The sequence below is a fragment of the Lepus europaeus genome, chromosome 4 (genome assembly GCF_033115175.1).
Source record: "Lepus europaeus isolate LE1 chromosome 4, mLepTim1.pri, whole genome shotgun sequence".
Taxonomy (NCBI): domain Eukaryota; kingdom Metazoa; phylum Chordata; class Mammalia; order Lagomorpha; family Leporidae; genus Lepus; species Lepus europaeus.
The window spans coordinates 79,304,315-79,322,511 of record NC_084830.1 but is presented as its reverse complement, the minus strand read 5'-3'; positions in this window follow the sequence as shown (position 1 = coordinate 79,322,511).

The following is an 18,197-nucleotide window of genomic DNA, read 5'->3' as shown; positions in this document are numbered from 1 at the left end:
CGACTCCCCAGGTTCTCATCCTGGTTGGGGTGCTAGATTCTGTCCTTGCTGCTCCTCTTCCAATCCAGCTCTCTGCTGTGGCCCGGGAGTGCAGTGTAGGATGGCCCTACATCCGCATGGGAGACCAGGAGAAAGCACCTGGCTTCTGGCTTCAGATTGGTGCAGTGCGCCGGCTGTAGTGGCCATTTGGGGGGTGAACCAACAGAAAAGAGAGAACTTTCTCTCTGTCTCTCTCTTTCACTAACTCTGTCAAAAAAAAAAAAAGGATACTTAATCAGAATCCTTACTACATATAAAGGTCCAATATTCAGTAAATGTTTCTGAAAAAAGTGTAATTTATCAATTTTAACATAAAATATTAATAAAAATATTAACAATGCCCCTAATAAAAATAACAGACCAATATAGTGTTTACCTTAGGAAAAAATTAGCTTTCTTGAAGGGGCTTTTAAAGAAGGAGGTACAGTTCTCTGAAAAGAGGAGAGAACTTCCACTTACTATGGCCTTGTCTAAATAAGATCGGAGTTGGTGAACTCAAGAGGCTTCCACAGCCTTGGCAGCTAATGACAAGAGGCTCGGGTGATTACTGACATAATAAATAAGAGTGTCAATTTTTAAATCAACAACAAGAGTCACTGTGCACTTGCTCCCCATGTAGGACCTCTGTCTTTAATGTATTGTACTATACGAATTAACGATAAAACCAACCTTCAAGCAGTATTTTATACTTTGTGTGTCTGTGTGCGTGTAAGCTATTGAAATTTTTACTTACTATAGAGTTGATCTTCTGTATATAAAGATAATTAAAAATGAATCTTAATGAAGAATGTTATGGGAGAGGGAGTGGGAGATGGGATGGTTTGCAGCTGGGAGGGTGGTTATGGGGGAAAGAACTGCTATAATTCAAAAGTTGTACTTTGGGGGAAATTTATACTTATTAAATAAAAGTGTTCTATTAAAAATTACCTTTAACATTACATAGTAAATATATGTTGTTAAGGATGATATTAAAAATGTACCAAGGACAAAAGTAATATATGCTGTTCTAGGATTATTTTTTCTGATGTTTAAAATATTTTCAAATAGAAAAAAATTTATACCTTCAGAAAAATATTATGTATTGAGGCATGTTAGATACAACTTTTCCATGTAGTTTTAAAGATATATTCTCCAAGAAATATTCAGAGGAAATGTGTTAAATGATGTAACAACTTTATTACTCTATTAATACATCACAATCTGTTTATATTTGAATATATTGCCATTTAAGCATCTTTTTTGAAGGGTTATTGCCTTTTCTTATTATAACAACTGATAAAATTGTATATATGGCATACTTGTGATGCTTTGAAATTTGTATAATTATAGCTAAATATGGTATATTAAGCTGCATTATCTCACAAATTTAGTTTTATGGAGAGAATTCTTAAAATTCATACTCTTAAAATTTCCAAATATACATTATATAAAGTATAGTCTGCATGTTGAACAATAGGTCTCTGTTGCCCACAAATCATGTATAACTGAAATTTTGAATACTTCGGCCATGGTCTCCCCAGTCTTCCTACCTCCTCAGTCAACCCCACTCCTAGAAAATATCATTTTGCTCCCTGCTACTTTGAGTTTAACTTCTCTAGAGTCTACACATTAATGAGATCATATGGCATATTTCTATGTCTAGTATTACTCTTTTAATTCTTCTTCCTTTGTTTTCAAAGATTTATTTATTTATTTGAAAGTCAGAGTTACAGAGAGAAAGAGAGAGAGAGGTCTTCCATCCGATGGTTCACTCCCCAACTGGCCGCAACTGCCGGAGCTGTGCCAATCGGAAGCCAGGAGCCAGGAGCTTCTTCTCGGTATCCCACGTGGGTGCAGGGGCCCAACGACTTGGGCCATCTTCTATCACTTTCCTAAGCCATAACAAAGAGCTGGATTGGAAGTGGAACAGATAGGTCTCGAACCGGCACCCATATGGGATGCTGGTTCTTCAGGCCAGGGCGTTAACCTGCTGCGCCACAGTGCCGGCCCCTCCCTTTTAATTCTTTTTAAAAATTTATTTGACAGAGAAAGAGAATCAGAAAGGGAAAAACAGATATAAAGAAGAATAAGGTAACTCCCACCTGGTGGCCCACTTCACAAATATCTGCAAAGGCCAGGGCTGGGTCAATGGAGCCAGGAAAGCAACCCAGGGCTCCCTCATGAGTGATAACAGCTGAATTATTTGAGCCAACAGAGCTGCCTCCCAGGTTCTGCATTGGCAGGAAGCTAGAGTCAGGAGCTGGAGTTGGGAATCAAACCCAGACACCCTGATGTGGGACACAGGCATTTTAAAAACTGAACTGCCTGTTTTCCTGGGGGTGGGGGGTGGGGGGAGTATTGCTTTTTAAACTTTTGTTTTCTTAAATGTATTACTTTCTTTGTCCTGAATTATCCTTGTCTACAGTTTTTATGTCACAAAATTAAACACAGCTATGATTTTATTCATTTGTCATAAGTAGGCATAATTGCATAAATTACAAATAAAAGATTTAGATATATTTATTGAATTTTAGTTCCTTCTATATTTTCTCTATGATTCAGCTTTCTTCCATAGTTGTCATCATATTTTCTTTATTAAAATAAAATAGTTTTAAATTATAAGAGACTCCAGAAGCAGGCTCTTAAAGTTTTACTTTTAGTCTATTTTTGGCTTTCCTTTCACTCTTGCAGGATGTGGAAAGGAAAGCAGGCTTTGTAGTGACGACGCTGACCAATGTACCCTTGAGGAAAAGATTCATTTTCTTCAAGACTGAAAAAGGCAGATTCTGACACTCTAACCATAGGTGTAAAATTTATAATTAACCCCCAGAAATGAGCTTTAATCTCTTATCAATGACAGTAAAGTGAACGGCACAATATTGACTATGGCATAACTGTATATACCAACACTTTCAACCATTTTAAAATTTGATATTTAAATCAAAAGGGATTTAAGCAATATGCAAGGGCTAATTACTTAGGGCAGCACAATAATGATAGAAAGTAGTGTTCACTTTTAACTTAAATCTGCAAATAGATCCCTCTCACAAAGCCAAACATTAAAAAAAAAATCTTAGTGCAATTCTGGTCTTTTAAAAAATTTATTTTTATTTATTTGAGAGGTAGAGGGACAGAGAAAGAGAGACAAATAGGCAGAGTCAGAGACAAAGACAGAAACAGAGTGCTCTGTCTATTCACCGGTTCACTCCCTAAATCCCACCAACAGCTGAGGCTGGGTCAGGTCAAACCTGGGAGCTGGAACTCAATCCTAGTTGGAGTGCCAGGGACTTAACTACTAGAGCAATCACCTGCTGCCTCCCGGAGTATATAGTATCAGGAAGCTGCAATCCGTAATTGAGCCAGACTCAAACCCAGGCACTACAATATGGCACACAAATGTTCCATGTGGTATCATTTTTAAAAAAAGATTTATTTATTTGACAGGCAGAGTTACAAAGAGGCAGAGGGAGATTGAGGGGGGCAGAGAAGGAGAGAGGGAGAGAGAGATCTTCAATCCGATGGCTCACTCCCCAGATGGCTGCAATGGTAGAGCTGTGGCAATTTGAAGCCAAGATCCAGGACCCAGAAGCTTCCTCCAGGTCTCCCACGTGGGTGCAGGGACCCAAGGACTTGGACCATCTTCTGCTGCTTTCCCAGGCTATAGCAGAGAGCTGGATCGGAAATGGAGCAGCTGGGACTCAAACCAGCGCCCATATGGGATGCCGGCACTGCAGGTGGCAGCTTTACCTGCTAAGTCACAGCACCGGTCCCCTCCATGTGGTATCTTAACCAATACACAAATCACCTGCCCTCTATGTAGAAGTCTTGGAAAATATGTATGGCAGTTGCAAAGTTTAGATGAAAATAATATCAAAAATGAGAGAGAAGGGTGGGCATAGTGGCTCAGTAGGTTAAGCTGCCACTTGGGATGCCCACATCCCATATCAGAGTGCTGGTTCCAGTCCCAGCTTCTCCCCTCCCTAACCAGTTTTCTGCTAATGTCTTGAGTACTTGAGTCTCTGCCACCCACAAAGAAGACCCAAATGGAATTCCAAGCTCCTGGCTTCAGCCTGGTCCAACCCTGATTGTAGCAGACACTTGAGTATACAAGCAGATGGAAGGAAGTCTCTCTCTCTCTCTCTCTCTCTCTCTCTCTCTCTCTCTCTCCCTGTGTGTGTGTATGTGTGTGTATACATCTCTTACTCTGCCTCTTTGCCTTTTTTTTTTTTTTTGGTGCCTCTTTGCCTTTAAGAGAGAGAGAGAGAAAGAGAGAGAGAGAGAGAGAGAGGTAGATAGATAATCTTTAAAAACAAATGAGCCAAAGATTTCAGACAATCAGGGAAAGATTGTTTTCATTAAGATAAGATTAATTTTAGTTCACATTGATAGTTCCAGATGCTATCTGGTTTTAAAAATTAAATACAGAGTTTTATCCATGATTCAAAAAAAAAAAAAAAAAACAAAACAAAAAAACCTCCTTTCCACACTGCCAATTCAGTGGGTTTCAGTAGGAAACAACCAGGTTTAGTGGGTTTCAGTAGGAAACTTAAAAATGAAAGAAATTTTTTTGTTTGGAATATACACACACACTAGATCTAACAGTGCATTAGAATGTTAATCTGCCAAGATTAAATGGAATTTCAAGATTGGCTGACTCTTCAGTCTTTGGAATACACACACCCATATACGTACACATACATAATTTTCTGTAATGTTTATTATCTCTTTCAAGGAATGTGCTATTTATTTTTTGAGTATTATAGTTTAGAATTGGGTAGGGGACATCTGGCACTTGGGCCATATAAAGTCTGTGAAATCATTTGTTTTGGCTCTTAGAAGGCAACTGCAGGTGGGACTTGAAATTTAATAAATCTATAGCAACCTAATTTTTAAGTTTATAATTTTGTATGGCCCATGAATGATGTTATAAATATCCAAATGGCCCTTGGCAGAAAAAAGTTTCCACCTCTGCTAGATAAATTAGATAAATGTTTATTACATATGGATAACCATTTACAGTAAAGAAAAATATATAAGAATGATAACCCTCTCAAGAAATGAAAACCTGGAAATAATTCAATGATGATAAATCACTTTTTACTCACTAGGTTAGAACAAATAATAAAGATGGGTGACAAAAATTGCTCATGAGGATGCATGGAAGTAATCCCATCATGCATTGCTAAGATGTGTGAATTGCTATACACTTCCCAAGAATTTAGATGATGCTTATTAAAATGTAAAATACACATGCCTAACCCAACAGAAAATTGAAAAAAAATTAAACAGCACTTCTTAAGAGAGAAATCTGAATACCAAATAAACTTGTGGAAAATTACTGGGAATGTCAAATGTGAGATCAGTTTTGAGAGTAGTTTGGAATTATCAAGTAAGGTTGAGTGGCACACACAGGTAATTCTATTTTTATGATTATTCTGGAAGAATTTGAACAAATTCACAAGGGGTGCCTACAAGAAGCTTTGTGGTGGCACTATTTGTAATAGTAAGAAATTGGGAACAGCCTGTTTATTTACAGGGGAGTGGATAAATAGATAATGGAATAAGTAAACAATGGAATGCTATGTACCTCTGAAAATGAAGGAACTACAGATAAATTGTGAAACTATAATGTCAAGTGGAACAAAGTTTTAGAAGGCTCCCTACAATGGCATGTGTACAAATTGCATTTAAACACTCTCTTTCTCTCTCCCTCCCTCTCTATCTCTCTCACAAATACACACACACACACATTCTCTCCTCCTCACTCATTCAAATAAAAATTAAAGTGTAAAAAAATGACATTCAGGATATGAGTTAGCTCTGAAGAAGAAATAGGAAAAGGTGACATCAGGTAACCTCATCTATATTTGCATTATGTTTGTATCAATCCTTTCTTCATTACCATAATGAAATACCTGAGGCAGTCTTCTTTAGAAAGAAGCCTGGTTGGCTCATGATACTGGAGATGCAAGGTCAACAGTCCTCAACCTGGTGATGATCTTCCTGCTGGCAAATTATCAAGGTGGCATGGAGCATCACGTGGCAAGGAAAAGGAAATGAATAGAGCTGTGTGTGTTTGAGTCTATCTGTCTTCGATTTATTTGAAACTCAGAGTTACACAGAGATAGAAGGAGAGGCACAGAGAGAGAGCGAGTTGTCTTCCATCCACTGGTTCACACCCCAGTTGGCCACAAGGCCTGGAGCTGTGTGAATCAGAAGCCAGAAGCTTTTCCTGGATCTTCCATATGGGGCAGGGACCCAAGGACTTGGGCCATCTTCTACTGCTTTCCCAGGCCATAGCAGAGAGCTGGATCGAAGGTGGAACAGCCAAGACTAGAACTATCAACCATTGGGATGCCGGCACTGCAGGTGGAGGCTTTACCCACTACGCTGAACTCTGGCCTCTGTCATGACTTTAATTCTTCACAAAGGGGAAGCCTTGGGGGACATTTGGATCATATCCATACCACAGAAGTGTCCTTATCTTAAGTTATACTATCAGTCCATAAGTGTTCACTGTTTGATTATACTATTTTTCAAAAATCTAAAATCTTTTTGTAACAAAGAATATGGAATTTTTTTTTTATTCCTGACAACACACTCAGCTAAATGTCTAGAGAAATATTTTAGGTGTAGTAAACTTAAAATCTCTGAAGAAATGTATTTTATTAAAAAGTTTTTAGCTGAGTGATACAGAATGAACAAATTTCTTGAAGATTTAAAACAGAAAGTAGATGAGACCCCAGAGGGGCACAGGAGCACTGGAGCCAGTGTTTGCCCAGGTGGATGTGCAGATCCCTGCATTCATGACCACTGACAAGGGAAGTAGAAAGAGCCTGGGGCCTGAGTAGGGTGAGAGGGTAGATTGTCCATCATTGCATGAAATGAAAATGTCTGAAAGGCTATGCTCAAGGGAGAATCTAGAGAAAACTACTCAATGAAGAATGGGAATATGCATCACTGCCTTGGCCAAGTAGAGCAGAAAAAAGAGAGAGAAAGAGAGAAGAAACTATTCTCTGAGGCCTCCTAACCACAAATCTGCACTCACGGAAGCTTGAAGGTGGATTCATAACAGTGTATCCAAATGACCATAACCCAATCTTTTAATAATGTATCTTCTAAATAGTGCAAAAGCAAAAGAAATTCTTCTCTAGAGGAATTCTATTCTATTCTATTCTATTCTATTCTATTCTATTCTATTCTATTCATCCATTCATTATTATTTTCATTTTCTTTGAAAGGGAGTAAGAAAGAGACAGACAAGAAACAGATAGAGATCTTCTCTCCCCTGGTTCACTCCCTAAATGGCAGCAACCACCATGCTGGGCCAGACCAAAGCCAGGAGGCTAGAATTCCAGTTGAGTCTTTCATTTGAGTGACAGGGACCCAAGTACTTGGCCATCCGCTGCTGCCTCCCAGGGTGTGCTTTAGCAGGAAACTGATCAGCAGTGTCAAAGCCAGGATACAAAGCAGGCTGTCCTATACAGGATGTGGGTGTGGCTAGTGGTGACTTAATTGCTGTGCCAAATACTCATCCAAAAAATGAATTTTAAAGAAATACTTCAAACTCTACAAAGAAAATTCCTAGAATCATAGTTAAACAAAAACTCACTGAAACAGATGAGGAAATGAAGCTGTCATGAACAATGACTTCTGCCCTTTACCAACAAGAGCCAAGTAAAGACCCACCAAATATTTTGGTTTGGGCAACAAGCTTGCCCATCTCAAATATGCTATACCTGACTTGCACAGACCACATAAACAGGAATCATGAAGAGAGGCCTTAAAATGCACCAGTCCCCCAGGCAGTACTCAGGGGCAGGCTACCACAGTGTGCTTCGGCTGCTTCAAAACTGATCTTATTCTTCCATGAGGCTATTCAAATCAGGCATCTCAGGAAACTGTGGACTTGCAGGTCCCTTTCCAGCCACTGTCACCACCATAGGACTGTGCACACACCTTACCTTCACTCATCTCCCATCCTTCCTTAATTCTGTGCCTCTAGAATTCAGGATCCATCACATACAAAACCTGCTTGGTCATCAAGCTCTCCCAGAGCTGTAAGGTAATTTCTTGCTGTGACAGGAACCTCGAGGAGATTCCTTCTCCCCACAGCCATTTCCTGTGGTTGTTTTGCTTCCCACCACAGCTACTGTACCTTTGTGTATTTTACCTTTGTAGTGAAGGTACTCTTCTTGCTCCTTGCTGCTGCTTCTATTCCAAGTGCCTCTCGATCCTATCAGGTTGAAATTTCTTTTTCTTTTAAAGATTTACTTATTTATTTATTTCATTTATTAAACTTTTATTCAATGAATATAAATTTCCAATGTAGAGCTTATGGGTTACAATGGCTTCCCCCCTCCCATAACTTCCCTCCCGCCCGCAACCCTCCCCTTTCCCACTCCCTCTCCCCTTCCATTCACATCAAGATTCATTTTCAATTCTCTTTATATACAGATCAGTTTAGTATATATTAGGTAAAGATTTCAACAGTTTGCCCCATATAGCAACACAAAGTGAAAAAACTACCATTGGAGTACTAGTTATAGCATTAAATAACAGTGTACAGCACATTAAAGACAGAGATCCTACATAATATTTTTTTAAAATTAATTAATTTTCTATGCCCTTTCCAATTTAACACCAGGTTGTTTTTTTTCATTTCCAATTATCTTTATATACAGAAGATCAATTCAGTATATAATTAGTAAAGACCTCATCAGAGAGAAAGGTCTTCCGTTGCCGTTGGTTCACCCTCCAATGGCCGCCGCAGCCGGTGCATCGCACTGACCTGAAGGCAGGAGCCAGGTGCTTCCTCCTGGTCTCCCATGGGGTGTAGGGCCCAAGCACTTGGGCCATCCTCCACTGCACTCCCTGGCCACAGCAGAGAGCTGGACTGGAAGAGGGGCAACCGGGACAGAATCTGGCACCCCGACCATGACTAGAACCCGGTGTGACGGCGCTGCAAGGCAGAGGATTAGTCTATTGAGCCACGGCGCCAGCCATGGTTGAAATTTCTTATCAGATTATGCAGGTAAGTTTTGTTAAATTTTCAATCAAAAGAGACCTCATTCAGAAGGCTACACTCATAAGTTGGCAAACACCTTCATATACATCTAATATGTGCATCAATGTTTTCCCCAACTACTGCTTGTCAAAATAGCTGATGACAAAATTGCAGGTGGATGGTGACATGCCGCAATAGAAGACTTTTAACATCTTCTCAGGGATCAATAGATGAAGGAAATTAAATTAAGGCTATACATTTGAAGAACACAACAAGTTTCTCTAATGGCTATCTCAAGATTATTAAACTTGAACAAATGCACATGTAATATGACTGGGAATACATAGTCTTTTTGAATTTTTTAAAAGATTTTTTTTTATTTGAAAGGTGAGTAATAGAAACAGGGATGGAGAGACACAGGGAGAGAGACAGATCTGCCATCTGCATATGCACACCCCAAATTGTTGCATCGGATAGCTCCAGGTTAGGCTGAAGCCACAAGCCAAGAATTCCTTCCTGGCCTCTAACATGTGTGGCAGAGTTTCAGGCACTTAGGCCATCTGCTGCTGCTTTCCCCGGTACATTAGAAGGGAATTGGATCAGAAGCAGATCAGCCAGGACTCAAATTTACTCTCTGATACTTGTGGTTGGCAGGTTACTCCACTACATCACACCACTGGGCCCTACACATTCTCTTTAAGTATACAAAACATTTATACAATGGATCATTGTTGGGGCTGGTATTGCGACACAGCAAGTTAAGCTACCACCTGCAATGTGTCCAGCATACCATGTACCTACCAATTAGAGTCCCAACCACTCCACTATTGGTTCAGGTCTTCACTAATGGGTCTGGGAAAGCAGGGAAAGATGGCATAAGTCCTTGGAAACTTTGCAACCCACTTGGGAGACCAGAATGGTGTTCCAGACTTCTACCATCTGCCTGGCTCAGCCCCTGCAGTTGTGGTCATTTGTGGTGTGAACCAGAGGATTAAAGTTCTCTCCAGCACTCTGTAGCTCAGCCCTTCAAATAAAAAATTACGTCTTTTTAAAAATTCAATCTTCGTTAGGCTGTAAATGAAATGCCAAAAATATTTCAAATATTCAATGTCAAAATGTAATTTTTGTGACCACCCTGAAATTACTATATATCATAAAAATAACAAAAAGTTGCCTCACTACCCAAACTAAAATTCATGTATATCTGGGGTACTAGTTTGAGTCCCGGCTGTTCAACTTCTGAAATAGCTCCCTGTTAATGGCCTGGGAAAGCAGTGGAGATGGCTCAAGTGCTTGGGCTCCATGCCTGCATGGGAGACCAAGAGGAGGCTCCTGGATCCTGGCTTAGTATCGGCCCCACTCCAGCAGTTGAGGCCAGCAGTGAACCAGCAGATGGAAGGCCTCTGTCTCTCTCTGCCTCTGCCTCTCTCTCCTCTCTACCTTCTCAAATAAATAAATCTTTTAAAAAATACATTTATTTCCAAATAATCTGTGCCTCATAGGAAAAAAATCAAAATAAAAAATGAAAATTTGTATAAAACTTGAGATACAGCTAAAGCAGAACAAAGAAGGGAAATTACAGACTTAAATGTTTATATAGGCCGGTGCCGCGGCTCACTAGGCTAATCCTCTAACTGCGGCGCCGGCACCGTGGGTTCTAGTCCCGGTTGGGGCGCTGGATTCTGTCCCGGTTGCCCCTCTTCCAGTCCAGCTCTCTGCTGTGGCCCAGGGGTGCAGTGTAGGATGACCCAAGTGCTTGGGCCCTGCACCCGCATGGGAGACCAGGAGGAAGCACCTGGCTCCTGGCTTCGGATCTGCGCAGCATGCCGGAGGCAACGTGCTGGCCGTAGCGGCCACTTGGAGGGTGAACCAATGGAAAAAGGAAGATGTTTCTCTCTGTCTCTCTCACTCTCACTGTCTAACTCGGCCTGTAAAAAAAGTGTTTATATAAAAATGAGAGAAAGTTGAAATTAAGTGTCTATAATATTCATTTGAAAAAAGATGGTAAAAGAATGACAGATAAACTTAACAAACCCAATGAAATTTGACAGAAACATCAATGGAAATATAGCAAATGTTAATAAAATGGAAAGCAAAGATGTAATCAAGAGAATCAATAAAGCCAAAAGTTTCTTGTTTGAAACAAAATCTTCATTACAATCTATTAAGAAAAAACATATAAGGAAACAGCAAGCAGCTAACAATCCCAGGAAGGAAAAACAGCCACAGGAGCAGTTGGAGACGAGAATATAAGAAACAGGAGGGCATTAGGTGCAGCATATGCAAATGGTTTGGAAATTAAGATGAAATGTGAAATTCCCTGGAAAGATAAAAATCAATAAACTTTCTCATAAAGAAGTTAAAAGACTAAACCATATGTAAAATTGTCAATTAAAAGTCTTTCTGCAAAGAAAGCATCAGTCCCAAGTAGATTTACATGTGGTTTTCACCAAACATTTATGGTAACACTAAACACTTAAAATCCTGATTGAACTCCTTCAGAGCAAAGACAAACAAGTATCACTGACCAACTCGTTATTGAGACTAGTTCAAAGTTGTCATCAAAGCCTGAGGAGGATCATAGAGTTAAGACATTACCTGCAACACCAGCATTCCAAATCACAACGCCGATTCAAGACTCAACTATTCCGCTTCTAAAACAGCTCTCTTATTGTGCAGGAGAAGGCAGCAGAAGATGGTCCAATTGCTTGGGTCACTGCTATCCATGGATTTCAGGCCTCCCGGTTTCAATATGATCATTTTGTGTTGTGTGGCCTGTTTGGCCTGTTGTGGCCATTTGGGATGTGAACCAGCAGAAGGAAGAGCCCTATCTGTGTCTGCCTCTCCCTCTCTCTCTCTGTTAGTCTGCCTTTCAAATGAAGCTTAATAGAAAAAAATGAGGAAAGCAATAAGTAATAAAATTTATAAACTAATTTCACTGGCAAGAATGATGCAAAAACCTAGTAATATTAATACTTCATAAAAACATTAGCAATGCATAAACAGCTTAGTGCATAAAAATCAGATGAATTTACTCTAGAAATATGAGATTGGTTTAGTATCATAAAATTTCCATTACAGAATCACTTATTAATGAAATCTACCCTTTATAGATCAAAGGAGAAAAGTAATGTGATCTTCTCAAAATAAAATCTACTACATTAAAAAAAAGGATAAATTGTACATGATTTAATAAAGAACTTATCATCTAGTGGAATTTTCTTGTTCTGAAGGCGTATCTATAAAACATCAAACAGGGGCTGGTGCTGTAGCTTAAGTTAAGCCTCTGCCTGTGGAGCCACCAAGCTATGTGGGCCCTGGTTTGAGTTCCAACTGCTCCACTTCTGATCCAGCTCTCTCCCTTTGGTTTGGGAAGTCAATGGAAAATAGCCCAAGTGCTTGGGATCCCACACCCATGAGGGAGACAGAAAAAGCTTCTAGCTCCTGACTTCAGATGAGCTCAGCTCCAGTGCTTGTGTCCATTTGGGGAGTAAACCAGTGAATTGAAGACGTTTCTCTCTGTCTTCCCCTCTCTGTAACTCTGCCCTCAACTAAATAAATAAAATCTCAAAAAAATCATTGAACAGAAGTCAGTGGTATATATCAGACCAAACTGAAACAATAGAAATCTGGCTGAAGTTAGAAACAAAACAATGGTGCTGACTATCCCTGCTATGATTCATCATTGCAACTCTGATGTATCTTTTTTCTTTTTAAGATTTTATTTATTTAGTTGAGATGTAGAGTTACAGAGAGAGGGAGAGGCAGAGAGAAAGGTTTCCATCCACTGGTTTGCTCCCCAAATGGCTGCAACTGCGAAATTGAGCTGATCCGAAGCCAGGAGCCAGGAGCTTCTTCTGTATTGGAGTATATTGGAGTCTATCTCTCCCATTAGATCTAATAGTATTTGTTGTATAGATCTGAGTGATCTTGTGTTGAGTGCATATGTAGTTATGATTGTTATTTTTATGCATTGAACCTTTCATCGAAATATAATGTCCTTTATTTTAACAGTTTTTGATTTAGAGTCTGTTTCATCTGATATTAAAATGGCTACACCTGCTCACTTTTGGTTTCCATTTGCCTGGTATATCTTTTTTTCAACCCTTCATTTTCAGTCTGTGTGTATCTTTGTTTGTGAATTGGGTTTCTTGTAGACAGCATACAGTTTTTTATCCATTCAACCAACCTAAGTCTTTTAGTTGGTGAATTAATCCATTTACATTAAAGGTTAGTACTGATAGAGAAGAACAAAGACCTGTCATTTTGTTGATTGGATAATAGTACTACCTGGTCTATTAGTAAATATTGTGGCGTTATATGTTTTCATGATGTTTACTTCTAATGCAAAGTGCTCTGCAAAATTTCTTGTAAAACTAGTCTGGTGATGGTGAATTCTCTGTTTTTGCTTATCTGGAAAATACTTTATTCCTATTTTATTTTTAAAGGATAGCTTCCCTGGATATAATATTTTTGTTTGGAAGTTTTTTTTTTCTTTTAAAATTTTAAATATATCATACTGCTCTCTTCTTGCATTTAGGGTTTCTGTTGAGAAGTCTGACGATAATCTAATTGATTTTCCTTTATATCTAACTTGAAACTTTTTTCTTACTGTCTTGGAGAAAACCTGTTCTTTTATTTAAAACAACATAATATCTATAACAAATAAATATTTCAAAGGATTTTTACATAAAACATATATGAAGTTTCTTTTTGAGAATACCTGGACTTTTGAGTCTGCTTAAGGTTCTTTGAGCTTCTGTTTCCAGATGTTCATGTCTCTTTCAATACCTGAGAATTTTTTTTTTTACTATTATTCCATTAAGTAGTTTCTTAATGCCCTTTTCCTTTTTCTTTTCCTTAGGTAAGCCTATAATACAAGTATTTGGTCATTTATGGTATCCCATATTTCATATAGGCTTTCTCCATTCTTTTTAATACTTTCCTCTTTATTTTTGTCTGATTGGACTATTTCAAAATTCTTGTCCTTGATGTCAGAAATTCTTTCCTCCGCATGGTCTATTCTGCTATTAAAGCTCTCAGTCATATATTTTGCTTGTTTCACTGTTTGATTATTTCATCTCCAAAATGTCTTAATTTATTCAATCACAAAGAATCTACAAAGAAGATTCAATTATTCTTTCATCCTGTCTTGCAGAAGGCAAATTGAAACCCAAAAATGTAAAATAACTTACTCATATGACATTGAGACAGTTGTAAACTTTTGTACAGTCATGTGTCAGTGTGTGTAGAGGTCTTACTTTGGTTTCTGCAGAAACCAAAATATGTGCATTTCCAGCTCTTTATGTACTTTCAGTCATCTCTATATTACTTATACCACCTAATACAATGGAAATGGTATATAAGTAGTAGTTACACTGTATTGTAGGAAATAATTATAAGAGAAAGTCTGCATATTTAGTACAGATGCAAGTTTTTTTTAATTTTTTTTTATTTTTATTTATTTATTTATTTTAACTTTTATTTAATGAATATAAATTTCCAGTGTACAGCTTATGGATTACAATGGCTTCCCCCTCCCATAACTTCCCTCCCACCCGCAACCCTCCCCTCTCCCGCTCCCTCTCCCCTTCCATTTGAATCAAGATTCATTTTCAATTCTCTTTATATACAGAAGATCAATTTAGTATAAAGATTTCAACAGTTTGCACCCACATAGACACACAAAGTGAAACATACTGTTTGAGTACTAGTTATAGCATTAAATCACAATGTACAGCACATTAAGGACAGAGATCCCACATGAGGAGCAAGTGCACAGTGGCTCCTGTAGTTGACCCAACAAATTGACACTCTAGTTTATGGTGCCAGTAACCACCCTAGGCTGTCGTCATGAGTTGCCAAGGCTATGGAAGCCTTCCATGTTTGCCGACTCTGATCATATTTAGACAAGGTCATAAAAGACAGAGTGAGGATAGTAACCAATGATCCAAAGAGTGGCATTTACCAGGTTTGAACAATTATACAGCATTAAGTGGGGAAGAGGACCATCAGTACACACAGGTTGGGAGTAGAGCCATTGGTTGTAGAGTAGAGGTTATAATTACAAAGGAATGAGGCCCAAGTGCACTAGACAGGGCCTAGAACAAAGGACAGAGTCATTATTAGAGGAGCTAAGAAAGGTGCTGTCTAAGCTACAATTAAGTTTTCTGATTGAGAGGCAAATAGAACCTGATAGAAGGGGCTTGATAATAATCTGGTGGGATTTAGGCCTTGTAAGTTAAGAGCCCCAGACCTATCTATCTCTTCACATAGGGTATATCCTAAGGGAGGTGCGAACCTCCTAGGGGAAGGCACTCTGTTGACTTTCATTACTTGGCTGGCCTGGGAGGAGAGCTAGCCAGGTAAAGGCAGGGGGCATCTCTAACAAGAAATTTACAGTTCTGCCTGCAATATGCAAGTTTTTTTTAAAGTTTCAATTTCTGGTTGGATATGGATAATTCAGGGATATGAGGGCTGACTCTACATATGTCCAGAACACATCACTGTAATTCATTTCCTGAGTAAGAGTAAAGAAAGAACCATCTCTGCCATATTTAAGACTTATCACAATTGTGGTACTGGTGTCATTACCACGTTGGTACAGGGATAACCAAAGGGTTAACATGGTAGAAAAGAACTCAACAGATCTGTACATCAAAGAAAAAACATACATGGAAGAGCTGGTGTTACATGCCACTGGTGGTAATGAATAGCACAACATTATAAAAGTGGTTATGTATTGAATTACAAAACAAAAAATCCTTGGAGCAGGCATTGTGGCACAGTATGTTAAACCCAGCCTGCAAAGCCAACATCCCATATGAGCCCTGTATTGATTCCTAGCTTCTCTACTTCTGATCCAACTCCATGCTAATGTGCCTAAGAAAGCAGAGAAAGATTGTCCATGTGCTTGGGCTCCTGCTACACACCTTCAGTTCTGGTTGGAATTCCAGCCTCATGTTTCAGCCTGGTCTAGCCCAAGCCACTTAGGCCTTTTGGGGAGTGATTCTCTCTCTCTCTCTCTCTCTCTCTCTCTCTCTCTCTCTCCCTCCCTCTCTCCCTCTCTCCCTCTCTCCCTCTCTCTCTCTCTCTCTCTCTCCCTTTCTCCCCCATATAACTCTGGCTTTTAAATAAATAAATATGTTTTTAAAAACCCTTAAATGGATCCCTATCACATATTGATCACAGATTCAATTCCATATAGAATAAGAACTACTGTGCTAAAAGACAAATCTTTGAAAAGCATATATTTAGGAGAATATAGGATAATTTTATGGTGTCAGGATAGAAATGATTTCTTAAACAAAATACAGAAATGTAATATGTAAAAGAAAACTTTGATATGTTTTGATAACATTAAAATTAACAAATCTTATATTAGTCAAAGACATCAAGGAAAAGGCCACAAACTTAGAGAAAAGTGCAATATATAAGTGCCAAAGAATTCTATTTTACACTGGCTTGCCAATAAAAGTGAAATAATGTTGAGAAAGGTCTTTAATTTCAATCCTTATCATTTATTGCTGAAGTACATCTTTTTAGTTAATACAAGCTCACAGAAAATTAACATCCCTCAAAATGACGAAGATCCTAAATTCATTTATACAAATCTAGGATTAAAAGGTAACTGCAAGTTCATTTACATGTCTGACTACAAATCAGCAGTTTAGGGGTGCCTGAAGGCTTATAATCTCACTATGTTATAGTCACACTAAATACATGAGACAGGGCTGTATATTATAATGCAAAGAAGAAAGAAGAAATACTGTTGACCCACTTGCCAGTGATATTTCACTTCTTCTCTGTCTTTGTTATGTCCTCCTACTATTATTTACAAAGCCCTATTTGGACTAAATTAAGTAAAAAAATAAAAGGAAAAGGTAAAGTCAGGTAAAGCTGCATGATGAAACTGAAACAAGTGTGTGAACACTACCAGTGCTCTCCCTTTCTTACAAACCTTTTCTTCTATGTGGCTGATGTGATTGGCATTTTCAAGGTTCTCTTGGAGGCACTCAAGGGATGAACAAATGAACTTGGCTTACTAGAACCATATCTCACATTTTACATGAATAGTTACTGATGCATATTGTGTACCCTTTCTTCACAACTCTTGCTCTAGGTGGTAGAAAGACTAGAAATGGAGGAAGGAGCATAAAACGTAGTTGTGTTTTGTCACCCTTGAGAATTCTGCTCAGTAGCCTGTCCTGGCAAGGATTTGCTACTTACTCGGTATAGGTAATTTGGTTCTGGTCCTAAAGTATTCTTGGAATGGGACTGCCATACCCATCTTTGCCTTAGGCAATGCCCCCTCTTGCTTTGGGGTGTATTCCTCCGAAGTTTCCAAATTGACTTCTAGTGTTCAGTGTTCTAGTGTTGGCCAGGCTAACACTGAGTGACTGAAATCCATATCAGCTTCTGGGTGGATTTTGGACTCCAGTATTATCTGCCATGAATTTTTTAGGTTCTTTTTTTAATAGAAAGCTTCTATTTAATAAATACAAATTTCAAAAATACAACTTTTGATTATAGTGGTTCTTCCTCCCATAACCACCTTCCAACCCACAAACCATCCCATTTCCTACTCCCTCTCCCATCTCATTCTTCATCAAGACACACAAAGTATAAAGTACTGTTTGAAGACTAGTTTTATTGTTAATTCTCATAGCACAACACGTTAAGGACAGAGGTCCTACATGGGGAGCAAGTGCACAGTGACTCCTGTTGATTTAACAATTGACACTCTTGTTTATGATGTCAGTAATCTCCCGAGGCTCTTCTCATGAGCTGCCACTGCCCTGAAATTTTCTAAATCTCCCTCTTTAGTTAATTCTTGTCAAATCTAACAGTGCCTTCTCTAGTGGGAAGCACCAAGTCATGTCCAAAGCCCACCTTGGAGCTGTGACATTTCTCCCCTTCCTGAATGTTCCAACACCTCTCTTATCATATAGGTTAAGGAAACTGTCCCAGGAGCCCCTAGAGTTGTATTTTTGTGATCATCCCATTGCTTTGCCCTTAATTATTTTCCTGGGACGTGCCTGTGTTGACTTGACAAAATGGGACTTACATGTTGATCATGAATGACTCATATCCATGTGGAACACAGGCTAGTTCCAGGCTCTGGGCTGCTGAAAGTCTAGGTCTTTGAACTTGGTTGTGGCCCATGTATGAG